We start from the raw sequence: 16,764 nt of genomic DNA, 5'->3' as shown, positions 1-16,764 counted from the left end.
ATGCTGACAATGACTGATCCTGTCACTGTTTTCCAAGTATTCCACTCCTAAATCTTTTATAATGGACTGTAATATTTTCCGCACTACCAGCATCAATATAACCAGCCTATATTTCCCTGTTTCTCTCTGATTCCTTTTGTAAAATAGCTATCCTCCAATGAAGAGGAATTCTTCCAAATCTATAGAATCTTTAACGATAACCACTAATGTATCTATTATTTCTGGGGACACGTTCATAAGTACTCAGAGTTATAGATTATCAGGCCCTGAGCATTTATTGACCTTTGAGCCCATCAATTTCCTAAACATAATTTGCATTTAAGCACTTATTTCCATTAGTTCCTACCTCCCACTAAACCCTTGGTTCCCCAACATATTTGGAACATTATTTATGTCCTCCTTGTGAAGATAAAAACTAAATATGTGTTTCATTGGTCAGTTATCTCTTCATTCCCCATTATAACTGCCTTTGTTTCTGACTGTAAGAGACCTATATTTGTCTTCACTACTCTTTTTTGCTTCACATAGCTGTGATTCAGGACACTAATCTCAGGATTGATCATGTTCTAATGAAGAATTTTAATCTATAATAGCCACTATTCCCCACAGGGCATCACACAGCTAGATTTCCAATTATTTCTTTCTCATTACATGATGCCCAGTCTAGTTGGCTTCTCGATGTATTGATACAGAAAACAATCCTGTACACACTCCAGGACTTCCTCCTGCAGAATTGTTCTTGATTTAATTTACCAAATCAATATGCAGGTTTAATTACAGATAATTACAGATGTACCTTTATTGCTTGTGACTCTAATTTCCTGCTGAGTGCCTTTCTCATCTTTACTATTCCAGCTTGGGGGTCTATATATAACTGTCATTATTATTTTCTGACCCATGGTGGCTCTCAGCTCTTCCCATACTGATTACATTTCACTGGGTCTAATATCCTTGCTCATTATTGCATTTATTGACTCTTTAACTAGCAATGCTACCCCACCTCCTTTTCCTTTTTGTCTGTCCTTCCTAAAGCCCCTGGATTTTCAGTTTCCATCCCTGATCACCCTGCAGCAAAATCTCCAAAGTCTCAACCATATCATACCCATTTAAATGTATTTGCAGCAGAAATTCCTCCACTTTATTGTGGATGCTCTGTGCATCAAACCTTAAGGCTTGACTTTTTAACGTTCTTAGAACTGTGGAAATGCTTTTTTTTTCAACAGACCTCAGTAAAAATATAATTTTGAAAATCTGTCAGATTTCTTCTGAGTTCACTTCACTCCAGTAGAAGTCCACAGTTCTTGTAGTCTGCCTGAATTAAAATCACTAAAACTACCTTGTGAGTTCCTTCTTCACTCCTCCCATGGCCTTGACATCTTGTTTTAAAAGTCTGATATTCAAAACAGGTTGCAAAATTTCAACTGTAGTTATTTTTAATGAAGATAAGTACAAGATCTGCACAAACAGCAGAAAAATGAATTCAGTCATTTTTGAGGTGTGTGTATTGAGACAAGAATGTTGGTCAGAATAGACCTCCCTGTGCTTTATTGAATACTACAACTTTTAGACTAATTGCCCATTTGAACTATTGGAAAAGGGAAATAGACCTTAGTTCAACATTTCACCTGAAGGATACAGTTTCACAGAATTGTTATAATAGACAGAGGTCATTCAGCCCATTGTCCCTACTCTGAATTGAAACAAACCAACTACATCAAACAACATTGCTTGCTGTGTTTTTCCATTCCCTCAATTCTAGCACCAGGCCACAGGAGATTTATCTCCTGTCCTCTCCCTAAGCCCATGTGAATAACACAGATCCAAGCTCCCTTTGCAAATCAGTAAATTTACATAGCAGCAGGTGGGGCGAACAAAACCTGTCCTTTGCAAGCTCAGGGGAGATGCACAGCTGAAATAATAGCAGATGGAGAAGTTGGGCAGCAGGTGCATGTTGTTAGTTAGTGGCAACATGCTTCCTGCAGGAGGAGACAGACATGTCCTCACAGAGGGTCAGACTTCTCTGCTTTGTTAGTCATGATGTGAGTTGCCTTTGTCACCTGAAGAGGCAATGTTTATGTTACCTCCCATAACATAAGAACTGGGTGTGGGTATCATGGTATTGAAGAATTCAACAGACATTTACAAAATCTACTGTATGCAAATATTACATTCCTCAGGCAAATAATAACCGGGCTAGTGTTAAACTCATGATTAATAACAAGGGAGCATGATTCTGTCAGAGTGTCATGCTTCAAGTGATCCAATGTAAAATAGAATATGAAATCCTTATTGATGATATCATTAGCATGTCTCTTAAAGGTGTACTGACATACTTACTTAAAGATGTAACACAACAGGGAAACCTTTACAGAAATCTTCTGACTTCTTAAAATCTTTCTTTACTCTTCTTTCATAGTTCCTCAATGTGAAGAAACAAAGATCAGGGAGGAAAATGAACCAAGATCCATGACTTGCAAATTCCATTTTACATTTCACCATATGTATTTATTGATATAGTTTATGCAGCACCAATTAGATTCTAACACTCTGATGTTAAATATTCCACCGGTTGAAAATTGTCCTAAGCCCTCTGAAATGGCTAACTGCTTCTGGTCCATATACAAGATATAAGGATTGTGATTTTGATAAAACAGAGTTAAACACTCCAATATCATTATTGTTGAGTGCACTTTTATTTCATGATTCAATAGAATCCAAGGGGCCAAACATGACGCACAAAATGTTGTTATCTTAATGAGAGTCCCTTTTATATGGAAGAATCACAGTAAGAAGAAATTACTTCAGGAAGAATGATGATTACTTTGAATTCAGGAAAAAACACAGAAGAGGCTGCAGTTTGTTTCACCCACAATTTGTTTTCCTCTACAGGTGGTTTCTTCTCTCACTATGTTTTCTGTTCTGCTTAAGATACATGCTGCACAACACCTTTTGTAATGTTTTTGCTTTCTTTTCAGATTGTACAGAGAATCTCAATCTCAGAAGCTTCTTGTTCTTAGATTAATAGTTTCTTGTATCTTTATTTATTGCTCAAAAACAAAAATCACAGGAAAAAGCACAGCATTTGAAGTTTTGAAGAAGGGACACTGGACCCAAAATATTATCTCTGGTTTCTCTCCCAGCTGCCACCAGACGTGCTGAGCTTTTCCAGCAATTTCTGGTTTTGTTTTTGATGTCCAGCATCTGCAGTTCTTTTCTTTATGTTTAGTCTTTATTTCTTATGACTGTTTTATTTAAAGAGGCCAAAAGAATATTATTTTAAAATGTGATATCAGGAATGATAGCTACTTTTGTTCTTTCAAATAAAATGAAATCTATGGACATTGAATATGCATTCATGTCCATGACAATATCATTGGGTTGTCTAGGACACAAGCCATAAAGCCATATGCATGGATAATAATGACTGCAGGCTTCAAACATACAGTTGAGATTAATTTGTACAGATGATATTCAGGTTAGATTAGTTTTATCTTCCATAGAAGCCAGTGACCAAAACAAATCTCTTCACAAGTGATACAGCAATCTATAGATTTGCGAGGTTATATATTTAAAGTTACTTGTTTTGTACAGCAAAAAGGAACGTGGAGAAACTCAGCAGGTCTGGCAGCATCTGTGAAAACAGAAACAGAGTCAACATTTCAGGTCTATATGATATTTTTTCTCATCTTCTCATGAAGTAAACACAGAAGCAAAAGTCTCCTTTTAATAATGTGATAATTGTCAATTGCTGTCATTCAGTTCTGAAGATGAATTATTACATACGTTGAGGTTTGTCCCTGCCAGTTTTAATTTCCATATTTCAATAACAGCATTTTTTTTAGGAAACAACTTTTGTTTTCTTTTACCCTCTCTCAATTCAAACTTTCTTATCCTCTTTACTTTTCTTTCTGTTTCTTATTTGATATACAATGCACCCACGCTTTTTTCTGCAATTCTTGCATTGTTAAATTCACAATTCTTTAATTACATGCCATGTTCAGTTAGGTCTTACTGTTTCCCCCACTGTGTCATGTGCTTTCACTTTTAACAACTGGCAAAACAAGAAATAGTGAAATCTAAACAGCCAACTGCAGGCCTAATTGATGGTAGCTACCAACTGGGGTAACTCATTTCTATCTTAATAGGCCATAACTTTGTTAAAGGTAAACTGTTGAAATTAATTTTGAGAGAGAAAGAAATTTGTCTTTAGAATAATTGGCAAGAGTAAATCTGCAGTCCGTTTTGCACTCTGCTCAATCTATTTGCATAAACGTCAATGGAAAATAAAAATAGAACTGTATGCATAATTTGCTGTCATTCTATCAAAGGCCAATTTCATTCCCAAATTCCTTGATATTAGATCAGTCATATTTTTCTCAAATTAAGTATCAGAAAAGCCAGACACATTGCTACATAAATTGGAATATGCCTGTCTTCTGACACATGGTGGGGACAAAGTTCATTCACTCTGCCGAAAAAAAGGTCTTGTGCCACATTATAATGAGTCAATGGAATAGACAAACATAAGATTAGGCCCCTATTGACAGCCCTCAAATAAATGGATTCAGGATCAGTCAAAGTTCAAGCCCAGGGAGGATTGGATCCAGCTTCATGGTCAGGATTCAGAAATGGAACTATCATTGACGGGTCAGGTCCAATGAAGGTCAGGAGGCAGGTTCAAGAGTCGGATCCAGAGGTAAGAGAAAGAAGTTGGATCATGTCCTCAAAGTGAGATCTGGGATATGGGGTGGTCAGCTTCCTTCAGGCTCTGTAAATTACTGTGGTAAGTATGGAGAACATAGTTTCACAAACAGATATGTAACCTATTAAGCTGCTTTAGCAAAGTTGGTTGAGTTACAAATGCCTACAAGGACACCAGACAGAATTTCCTTGTTCTGCTTTAACATAGTGACTGTGGTTCTTTTATTTCCTTAAGGGGCTACGACTTTGTTATCTCATTTGAAAGACAATGCCTCTGAGAATGCAGTATTCCTTTCATACAGTACTGCAGTGCCAGCTTTTGTTAAAAGGAGACTATTGACTTGGGTATTGCCAGCATTTCTGTTCCTATTTTGAATTTCCAGCACATTATTTTTATATGAGATTTTTTTAGGAGCCCTTCACTAAAGATGCTATGGACACGCAAGTTCTATTGTTGTCATGTTGAGCACTAGAAAATAGCAGTAAAGTCACAAACCATAAGATATATGACCAGCAGTAGGTCATTCAGCCGATCAGATCTGCTCCACTATCCAATAAGATCATTGAGGGAAAGGCACAGAAGTAATGGATTATGACTAATCTGATCATCCATTCCTAAGAATCATAGAATCTCGATAGTGCAGAAAGAGACACTAGATTACTTACAGTGTAGAAACAGGCCCTTTGGCCCAACAAATACACACCGACCTGCTGAAGTACAACCCACCCAGACCCATTCCCCTACACCTAACACTACGGGCAATTTAGCATAGCCAATTCACCTAGCCTGCATATTTTTGGACTGTGGGAGGAAACCGGAGCACACAGAGGAAACCCACACAGACACGGGGAGAATGTGCAAACTCCACACAGTCAGTCGCCTGAGGCAGGAATTGAACCCGTGTCTCTGGCGCTGTGAGGCTGCAGTGCTAACCATTGTGCCACTGTGCCGCCCATCATTCAGCCCATGAGTCTACATTAAACTTTTGATCAGCATCCCACTTAGTCTCAGCCTCACACCCTCTTCCTGGATTTACTGTGGCTAACCAACCTAGTTAGTACACAATGGGGCAATTTATCACAACCAATTTGCATCTATACTTCTTTAGAATGTGGGAAAAAACTGAAGCACCCAATGGAAACACAGGGAGAACATCTAAACTCTACATAGACAGTCGCCCAAGGGTGGAATCAAACTTGGGTTCCTGATACTATGAGGCAGCAATGCTAACCACTGAGCCACTGTACTTCCCAGATCTTACATGTTTCATTAGGATCATTGTTTTTTCTTCTAAATTCCAATGAATACAGGCCCAACCTACTCAACACCTCCTCATAAGACAATCCTTACACACCTGATATCTGTCTAGTGAACCTTTTCTGAACTGCCCCTAATGCCAGTACATATTTCCTTAGAATATGGTCCAAAACTGTTCACAATATCCCAGCTGTGGTTTAACCGGTGCTTTGTATAGTTTTAGGAGATTTTCCCTATCCTTATACACATTTCTCAATGACATAAAGGCCAACCTTCAGGCCACCTTTCCTATTATCTGCTGAACTTGGATGCTGGCTTTTTTGTGATTTGTGGATAAGGACTTCCATATGCTTCTATTTCATAGCTTTCTGCAGTCTTTCTCCGTTTAAATAATAATCAACTCCTCTGTTCTTTCATTTAATCATGAAATTAATTGTGCAAAAATACTTGCTATAAACGTAACTCAAAGTGTGTAATATAATCATATCTGTTCTTAAACAGTGCTGAGGTTTATTGATATTAGGTTAGGAGAAAGCGAGGACTGCAGATGCTGGAGATCAGAGCTTAAAGATTTGTTGCTGGAAAAGCGCAGCAGGTCAGGCAGCATCAAAGGAACAGGCGAATCAATGTTTCGGGCATAAGCCCTTCTTCAGGAAGTATATATATCAAGTTATCCTTTCTGTGAAAATTTAATAAAGGGCCAGGAATCATTGAGATTGAGGTCATCTGTTATGTGCTATTGTACAGAGAGAAAATTAATGAACTTTAGCAGTATATTATCAAATTAGTATTGTAAACTCACAGGAAACAACTGAGCAGAAATAAAATTAAAATGTTTACTTCCTAGTTGTCATTTTCAATTTAACAGTCACAGATAAGTTTTAAGTAAACAAAATTAGCAATAATCTGATGGTAATATAAAGTAAGGCAAAGAACTGTGAATACTGTTGACCTGAAACAAAAACAGAAATTGCTGATGAAACTCAGCCACTTGTGGGAAGACAGCAGAGTTAATGATTCGGATCCAGAGACTCTTCATCAGAACTGATAGAAGCTAGGCACTGAACCACATTGAGAAAGAGGTGAATGGATAAGTGGAGATGGAGATGGAAATGTGTTGCTGGAAAAGCGCAGCAGGTCAGGCAGCATCTAGGGAACAGGAGAATCGACGTTTCGGGCATTAGCTAATGCCCGAAAGGTCGATTCTCCTGTTCCCTAGATGCTGCCTGACCTGCTGCGCTTTTCCAGCAACACATTTCCATCTCTGATCTCCAGCATCTGCAGACCTCACTTTCTCCTCCTAAGTGGAGATGGAGTCCAGAGAGAGTGAGAGAGAGAGAGAGAGAGAGAGAGAGATATGAAAGGAGTAGGTAAACAAGGGAATTATTGATAACAAACCAAGACAGAAGAGAAGCTGAATAAGTGATAATGAGAGCTGAGAGTAGGAGAGAATGGGTAGGTTGTGAATAAAGCAACTGTGCCATGACAGGATTAGATGTGAATTGGGTAAAAAACGTGGAAGGATGGAACAAGACTGTAAAGTTATTGACAATATAGGAGCAAACTATTTTCCATGGATGCTACCTGACCCACTGTGATCTCCAGCATGCTTTAGTTTCAATAAAGTTATTGAACTTGATGTTGATTCTTAAAGGCTGCAAGGTCTCCAAGGAGAAAGTGAGATCCTGCTTGTAAAAGTTGCACTGAGGCACAGTGTAGAACTGCAACAGAAATGTTGACAAGGGAACACGGTGATGTGTTGAAGTGACCAGTAACTGGAAGCACAGGTAATTTTTATTGAAAGAATGTAGGCATTCTGCAAAGCAATCATCCATTCTGTATTTTGTCTCCCATTGTGGAGGTGACCACATTGTGAGCTGTGAGTACAGTAGACTAGATTGAGAGTTCACTGTTTCACCTGGAAGGTGTGTCTGGGGGCCTTGGATAGTGAGGAGGGAGGATGTAAACAGGCAGGTGAATGGGAAGGTGCTATGGAGGTGTTAGAGGTATTGGTAATGGACAAGGAGTTGACTAGAGTATCCCAGAAGGAATAACCCTTGTGGAATGCTGACAAAAGAGTGGAGCAGAATATGTGTCTGGTGGTGGCATCCCACTGGTAGTGACAGAAATAGCAGCTTGCAGTCCTTTGGATGTGGATGCTTGTGGGGTGGTAAGTAAAGACCAAGGGAACACTATCATTTTCTGGGAGAGAAGAGATAGGGTGAAGGCAGAAGTATGGGAGATTGGTTCAGACACAGCCGAGGGACCTGTCAATCACGAGAATGGGAAATCCTCAGTTGAGGAAAAAAATGACATTTCTGAGGCCACCCTGCAGAAGGTGGCATTGTCACAACAGTTACGATGGAGATGGAGAAACTGGGAGAATGGGATGGAGTTCTGACAGGAAGAGGGGTGTGAAAATGTATATTTTATGCAACTGTTTGTAATGAATATGGGTGGCCAGCTGATCCCTAGAAATGGAAACAGAGATGTCGAGGAAGGGAAGGGACGAGTCAGAGATGGACCAGGTGAAGATGAGAACAGGATGGAAATTGGAAGCAAAATTCAAGAAATGATTCAATTCCAAATGAGAGAGTGAAACAGAACTAATGATCTAGTCAATGTACCAGGGCAAGAGTTTTGGGAAGGGGCCTGAGCAGGACTACAAGCTGTTGGTACAAAAACAGAAATTGCTGGAAAAGCTCAGCAGGTCTGGCAGCAGCTGTGGAATGAAGTCAGAGTTAACTTCTTGGGTGCAGTTACCCTTCCTCAGAAAATGTACCAGTCTATACACCAATCCCACTTTCCTGCACTCAGCCTGTAGCCTTGAATGTAATGACATTTCCAAGGGTTTTTCTAAGTACTTTTTAAAAGTGTTAGGTTACCCAGCTCAACTACCCTCTCAGGCAGTGCATTGCAGACCCCACCACTCCGTGCCACATGTCGGAAAGGTACCCATGCCACCATGAGGACATTCTGACTTCTGGTTGGATGGTGGGCAGACGACATGGGTGGTGGCAGATTTCAAGAAAAACAATAATTATGCGAAACCCTTATTTATAAGAAGTCTGAAATACATCAAGCTTTTAGCAATTCTGGTGAAAACTCCAGAACTGGAGCCCTGGGTCGGTCTCACTTCTATGCTTTCTGGATCTGAGGGCTGGATGTATACATGCATTTCATTCATTCATTTAATGACAACTATACTGAGACAAAAGCTTGGAATTTCCAGTTTCTACCTCATTCTGAATTTTCTCACACCATACTTATAGTAGGGACCTGCCATTAGAGGTAGAGTTTACAAGCCCTTCAATTTTAATAATATTATGTTCAACAAAGTGGGCTTCCTCAGCGGTCTGATGAGGTTACAGTAATGAACACATGAACATACAAACAAGGAGACAGTGAGTTCTGCAGATGCTGGAGGTCAGAGTTGAGAGTATGTTGCTGGAAAAGCACAGTAGGGCAGGCAGCATCTAAGGAGCAGGAAAACTGATGTTTCAGGCCGGATAAAGGGCCTGAAACGTCGATTTTCCTGCTCCTTGAATGCTGCCTGACCTACCGTGCTTTTCCAGCAATACACTCTCAACACTTCGCCCTTCAAGCCTGTTCTGCCATTCATTAAGATCAAAGCTGATGTGATTTTAACTTCAACTCTACATTCCTGCATGTCTCCAACCATCTTTCAGCTCCTTGGTCATTAAGAATCTATCTAACTCTGCCTTAAAAATAGTCACACAGTCATACAGCATGGAAACAGACTCTTTGTTCCAACCAGTCCAAACCGGTCATGTTCCCAAACTAAACTAGCCCCATCTGCCTGCACTTTGCCTAGATCCGTCCAACCCTTTCCTATTCATGAAATTATCCGAACATCTTTTAAATGTTGTGACTGTACCTGCATCCACACTTTCTCTGGCAGTTCACTCTACACACAAACCACTCTCTGTGTAAAAATGTTGCCCCTCACGTCCTTTTTAAATCTTTCTCCTCTCACTTTAAAAATATGCTCCTTAGTTTTGAACTCACCCACCCTAGGGAAAAGACCCTTGTCATTCACCTTATCTATGATTTTATAAACCTCAATAAAGTCATCCCTCAATCTCCTATGTGCCAGTGAAAAAAGTGCCAGCCTTTCCAGTCTATTTTTATACTTCAAACCTTCCATTCCCAGCAACATCCTTACAAGTATTTTCTGAACTTCTCCTGTTTAATAATATCCCTCCATAACAGGGCTGCACATAGTCCTTCCAGAAGAGGCCTCACCAGTGCCCTGTACAACTTCGACATGACTTCCCAGTTCCTATAGTCAAAGGTCTGAGCAATGAAGGAAAACGTGCTAAACACCTTCTTAACCACCCCGTCTACCTGTGAAAATAAATCGGTGCTTAAAGATTCTGCATCCATTTTGAAGAGTGGAATTCCAAATATTCTCAACTCTCTGAGAGAAAAAAATTTTTCCTTGTCTGTTTTAAATGGACAACCCTTTATAAACCATGACACCTAGTCCAAGATTCTTTCACAAGAGGAAGCATCATTTTGATATCTATCCAGTCAAGTTTCCACAGGATCCTATATCCTTCAATTAAATCACCTCTGACTCCTCTAAACTCCACAGAATACAGTCCTAGGTCTCTAATCGTTACTCGTAAGTCAATCATCACATTCCTGGCACAATTCTTGTAAACCTTCTCTGAACTGCTTCCACATTAACATTCTTCCATAAGTTCAGTGACCAAAACTGTACTCCAGATGTTGTTCCACCAATGAAGGATAACCTTCCCATTTTTGCATTCAATTCCCATTGCAATATACAGAATACATAGCTTTCCTGAATACTTGCTGGAACTGCCTATTAACATTTTGCAGTCCATGCACCAGGATGACAAGATCCGTCTGCATTTCAGAGCTCTGCAACCTCTCACCATTGAGATAATATGCTTCTTTTATTCCATCTGCCAAAATGGACAATTTCACACTTTGCCACATATATCTCCATTTGCCAGATCTTTGCCTATTCAACTTATCTATATCTCGTTGTAGACCCTTACATCCCCTTCATAACTCACTTTCTTACCTATCTTTTTATTAGCAGCAGATTTAGCATCCATGTCTGCAATTCTTTCATCCAAATCATTTATATAAATGGTAAATAATTAAGGCCCCAGCACTGACCGCTGTGGCACGTTACTCATGATATTTACTGATCACCTTTATCTAGTGCACAAATTACTTTCCCTTTGACAAAACCCTTTTGGTCTGCCTGATTACTGTTAACTTATTAAAATGCCACATTATGAGGGGGGTCGAAGATGGCGGTGATATGTAAAGATCGCACTGCAGAGCCTTGCATCGCAGCAGGAGCAGGACGGTCCTTTAACCCGCCCAACCCAGGTCATCAGGATTTCTTGGGGCATTGGAAAGATTGTGGAGCCCCAAGAAGCATTTAAAAATTGACTTACCTGTATTTTCAGCTGTCCAGAAATGCCTAAAAAGGGAGGAGGAGCATCCGAGGCCGGGTCTGCAGCTCAGCCTGCAGCAGCCTTGGAGCCGATTACTCTCCAGGACCTGGTGAACCAGCTCGGAAAGACTCGTGAGATGCTGGGGAAACAGATTGAAGAAAAGCTGGCTCCAGTCTCTCTCATGCTGCAGAAGCATGAGCAGCAGCTGGGAGACTTGGAGAAGAGGACGGATAAGGTGGAGCACAGGGTCACAGTGGTGGAAGCTGATTCCAGTTCATTCAAGGAAGACGCAGGTTCGTAATTTGCGTGACCAAGTGGATGATCTTGAAAACAGGGGCAGGAGAAAAAACATTCGGATCATCAGTCTGCTTGAGGGTAAAGAAGGTGAGCAGCCTGCAGACTTTGTTGAAGATTGGCTTCTGAAATTCCTTGACTTGGAGGCTGTCATGAGAGGACTAAAGATAAAGAGGGCTCACCGGGTCGCAGCATGGAGGGCGGGTCTGGGTCAACACCCTCATCCTTTCCTGGTGCGGTTCCATTATTACCGGGATAAAGAGAGAGTCATGGAGGCTTCCAGACTCCAGGGGAAGGATTCGAAGGCCCTAATTTATGAGGGGTCTAAGATCATGTTTTTCAGGACTTTTCAGCGGCGGTGATCCAGAAACGAAACTCGTATGATGGTGTCAAGAGAAGGTTGAAGGAGCTTGGGATTCAGTACTCCCTGAGGTATCCGGCAGTGCTTCGGATCACCTTAGATGGATCCATACATCTCTTTGACACATCAAAGAAGGCAAGAGACTTTATGGTCAAACTAACCTAATTTAAACAATTGTAGTATGAATAAATATTGTTGCTTGGGTATGTGTTTATCATTCTGTAAAAGAAATGGAGGAAATCCAGTTGGAGCTTTGTTTTTCCCTTCTTTTTCCTCTATTGATAATAATTTGGTTCAAACAATGTCTGGCGTTGGTTAAGATGCACATTTTAAATTTCTAAGTTAGGACATACCAAAGGATGGGTGGGATATTTATTCCCTTTTTTTTATAAAAGAATGTTTCTTTAATCATATTGATATTCAATGGGGTGTTTATTCTTTTTAGCTTGTGCTTGCGATGCGGCTGTAGCTGTGAGAAGTGAAGGTGGTTGAGATGGTTAGATGCCTATTTATGGACAGTTCGGGACGGGTAGTTGCCCCCTCCGGGCAGGGGGTGAGTTCCTCTACTCAGCGCTATTGGCGCTTTATATATTGGTTTGTTTTCTGGTTTTTGTTGTTTTTTATTTTTAATAATTTTGTATGTTTGTTAAATGTAGTAGTTTTAGTTTATGTAGTTTTTATATTTAGTGGACCATGCAGCACTAAGGCTCAGCAATTTGTGGTTTGGGTTCCTCCTCTCTGGATTTAAATGTAATTGCAGAAGATTATGGCTAATGATTTGATTAAATGGTGTACCTGGAATATCAAGGGAAGTCACTCACCAATTAAGAGGAAGAAGGTACTCTTGAGTTTTAGAAAGGAGAAGGTGGATATTGCTTTGTTACAGGAGACACATTTGGATGACAAGGAGCATCTAAAATTGCAGCAGAATGGCTTTGTCCGAGTTTATTTTTCATCATTTAATACCAGAAGTAGGGGAGTGGCTACATTGGTTAGGAAAAATCTCTCATTTAAATTGTTGGAATGTGTTAAAGACACATACTGGAGGTTTGTAATTCTTAAAACCTTGATAAATGGGGAAGAATATGGTGTTTTAAATGTTTATTGTCCCCCAGCTCATCCTTTTAAATTCTTTGGTAGATGCTCTTTCTAAACTGATAAGTCTCAAGTCTCGGCACATCATTATAGGGGGAGATTTTAACTGCCTCATGGACCCCACAGTAGATAGGTTGCCTAAACGTCCCTCGATACCCTCTGCACAAACTAAACAGTTATTGGGTTTGTGTGGGGAATTAGGGTTGGTGGACGTCTGGAGGTGTCTCCACCCTACAGGTAGGGATTTCACGTTTTTCTCCAATCCGCACAGATGTCACACGAGGATTGATTTTTTTTTCTGACCCCTGCGGTAAACCTGGATCTGGTGGTATCTTGTATGATTGGTAATATTGCATTCTCTGATCATGCTCCAGTGTACCTCATGGTTAAGATTAAGGATGTTACAGTTGATTCAAGATACTGGTGAATGGACCCCTTTATTCTCATGGACAGTAAAGTTGTGGAGTATTTCTCTAAGGAATTTCGGGCATTCCTAGACATCAACATAGGCTCGGTTGCTAGCTCATCTGTTCTCTGGGAAACTGCCAAAGCTTCCGCTAGGGGGTTAGTTATTTCATATTCCACCAGTAGGAAGCGGCAGAAGGATGAGCAGCAACGTCTCCTTGAAGCACGGTTGAAGGCAGCCGAGAAGGCCTATTTTGACAGACCCTCATTGGTAAAACTACTGAGGATTACGGCACTGCGGTCTGCACTAAATTCCATGCTCACGCAGATGGCAAAGAAGGAGCTGGCTTTTGCAAAGCAAAAGCTATACGAGCATGGTGACAAGCCAGGCAAATACTTAGCATACCTTGCCAGAAAGAGAAGTGCCCTACAAACCATTACAGTGATTAGGGAAGGGTCTGGGAATCTAACATATGATTCTAAAAGATTAATGTGGTGTTCCAGAGATTCTACTCTAAGTTATATCAGTCTGAGAATTGTGAGAAGGGGCAGGCCAAAATGGAATACTTTTTTAGAGATCTGAAGCTCCCGGGTGTGACTCCCGAACAACAGTCCTTTCTCAATGCCCCATTATCAGAGCAAGAAGTGCAGGAAGCTGTGAGACAGCTTCAGAGTGGAAAGGCGCCCAGTCCTGATGGACGTCCCAGTGAATTCTAAAAGGAATTTATAAGTATACGGTCAGGCTCAATGCTGAGTATGTTTAATGATTCATACAGTCATGATTGTCTCCCACCATCTCTGAGAGAGGCCAATATTTCACTTATCCTTAAAAAAGGGAAGGATCTGGAAGACTGTGCTTCATCCAGGCCCATCTCGCTCTCAAATGTGGACTTTAAGATCCTCTCTAAGGCTCTTGCGTTAAGGCTGGAGACTGTGTTACCTTCTATTATTAAAGAGGATCGGACGGGCTTCATAAAGGGTCGCAGATCCTCCAATAACGTTAGGAGGCTGCTTAACGTAATTCAAGCATGCCAACAGCAGTCAATACAGGGACTGGTGATTTCTTTAGATGCAGAGAAGGCATTTGACCAAGTTGAGTGGCCGTACTTTTCTATACACTAGACGGGTTTGGTCTGGGCGAAGTTTTCATAAGATGGGTATAGGTTCTCTACAGTGTACCTCTCGCTGCGGTCATTACCAACGGGGTACGATCAAGCTATTTTAATATTTCTAGGGACAGACAGCAGGGCTGTCCCCTTTCACCATTACTTTTTACTTTGGTGATTGAACTGTTGGCAGAGGCCATTCGTGGGATCTCAATATATCAGCTCCAGAAGTGGGGTCAAAATTACATAAGATCTCGTTGTATACAGACAATGTTCTAATTTTCTTGACAAATCCAGCAGTTTCAGTGCCTTGCCTGATACAATGCATTCACGCTTTTGGCGCTTTTTCAGGGTATAAGATTAACTTTGCTAACTCAGAGGCTACGCCTATGGGTGGTCTTAAAAGAGTTGGTTCTTGAGAGTGACTATAGATTCCCATTTAGGTGGTCACAGGGGCGTTTTGTGTATTTAGGCATATTCATTACTCCAGTTCTGGATTGGCTGTTCAAAGCCAATTTTACTCAATTTTTGGAAAAATTAAACAAGATCTTCAAAGATGGGAGGCACTTCCAGTCTCATGGTTGGGTCGGATAGCGCTTATTAAGATGAATATTCTCCCTCGTTTGCTATACCCTATACGGATGCTCCCCCTGATTTTCAATAAACAAACACTCAGGAGACTGAACAGTTGGTTCAGCTCCTTTATCTGGCACTGTAAACGGCCCCTCATTAAATTAGCCAAACTGCAGTTGCCTCACAGATTGGGGGGATTAGACCTTCCGAATATTAAAAATTACCAATTAAGCTCGCTTTTGATCTATGTGAGTGATTGGGTTTGTGGGGACTCTCTTTCAATATGGCTAGATATCGAAGCCTCCCAGGCAAGGAGCCCCCTTACCAGATTGCTGTTCTTGGACAAAGTGAGGACAGTTAGGGAATATTGCCATAACCCAATAGTCATTAGTACTGTTAAAGCATGGAGGGCAATTCGGTAGAGGGAAGGTAATATTGGCAAAACATCTTTGTTTACACCTTTAGTGGGTATGCCGGGTTTTCAACCGGGTATGATAGATTCAGGATTTAAACATTGGGCAGCTAGGGGTATATCTTGCATGAGTGATTTATTTGAGGGAGACGTAATGATGTCCTTCAATCAGTTAGTACGGAAGTACGAGTTACCTAATAGAGACCTCTTTCGTTTTTTTCAAGTTAGGGATTTTATTCAAAAAAAGACCACACTTTTGACTGATCCCTACAAATCTGACTTAGAAAGAGGGGACTAAGGACTAAGAGTACACTCTCTGTCAGTACTTTATATCACCAATTGGGGGGTGCCACCTCAGATGAGTCTGATCGACTCTGCAAGATGTGGGAAAGAGGGCTGGGTGTTGAAGTTGGTTCAGAGGCATGGGAGGATATTTGGGAGAATGCAAGGAAGATATCAATTTGCAATAGGACCCATGCTTTACAGTTGAAGATTCTCCACAGGGTCCACTTAGCCCCAGACCATTTGTCAAAATTTAAACCAGGGGTATCTTCAGCATGTCCCAAGTGCAAGGTCTGTACGGGTACTCTTACCCATTGTCTTTGGTCTTGTGACAGGCTTCAAACATATTGGAGCACTGTGGTAGGTGCAACGGAGAGGATTTAGGGTGTAGGGGTGGAGAAGGACCCTATTTCTCTCCTTTTGGGCCTACCCATTGTATTTCCTGAACTTTTCAATATTCTTACGTTCTGTGCAAGGAAGAATATCTTTCTAGGTTGGATATCCGAAAAATCCCCAGGCCTGTCGGGTTGGCGGAAGATTGTTATGGAGCATATTCCCCTGGTTTTTCTGACAAATATGGTACATCACAAAACTGAGAATTTTTACAAGACATGGCAACCCTTTTTGAAACACCTGGACACAGATTTACCTGTCACACTAACAAGGGCTTTTATATAGCCGTAACGATTATGTTTCATGAGTCCCATATCCAGGGAGGAGGAACTGTGAATGTATGAGTGTTTTGTTTGGCTGGGCTGAGTTATTACTATTTATTTGTTTGTTGTTAGGTATTTATTTATTTAGTTAAATAGCTA

This window comes from Chiloscyllium plagiosum, unplaced genomic scaffold (genome assembly GCF_037043375.1).
Source record: "Chiloscyllium plagiosum isolate Xiang-an unplaced genomic scaffold, Cpla_swu_hap1 HiC_scaffold_3, whole genome shotgun sequence".
NCBI lineage: Eukaryota > Metazoa > Chordata > Chondrichthyes > Orectolobiformes > Hemiscylliidae > Chiloscyllium > Chiloscyllium plagiosum.
The sequence above is the reverse complement of the archived record's forward strand: the minus strand, read 5'-3'. Positions refer to the sequence as shown.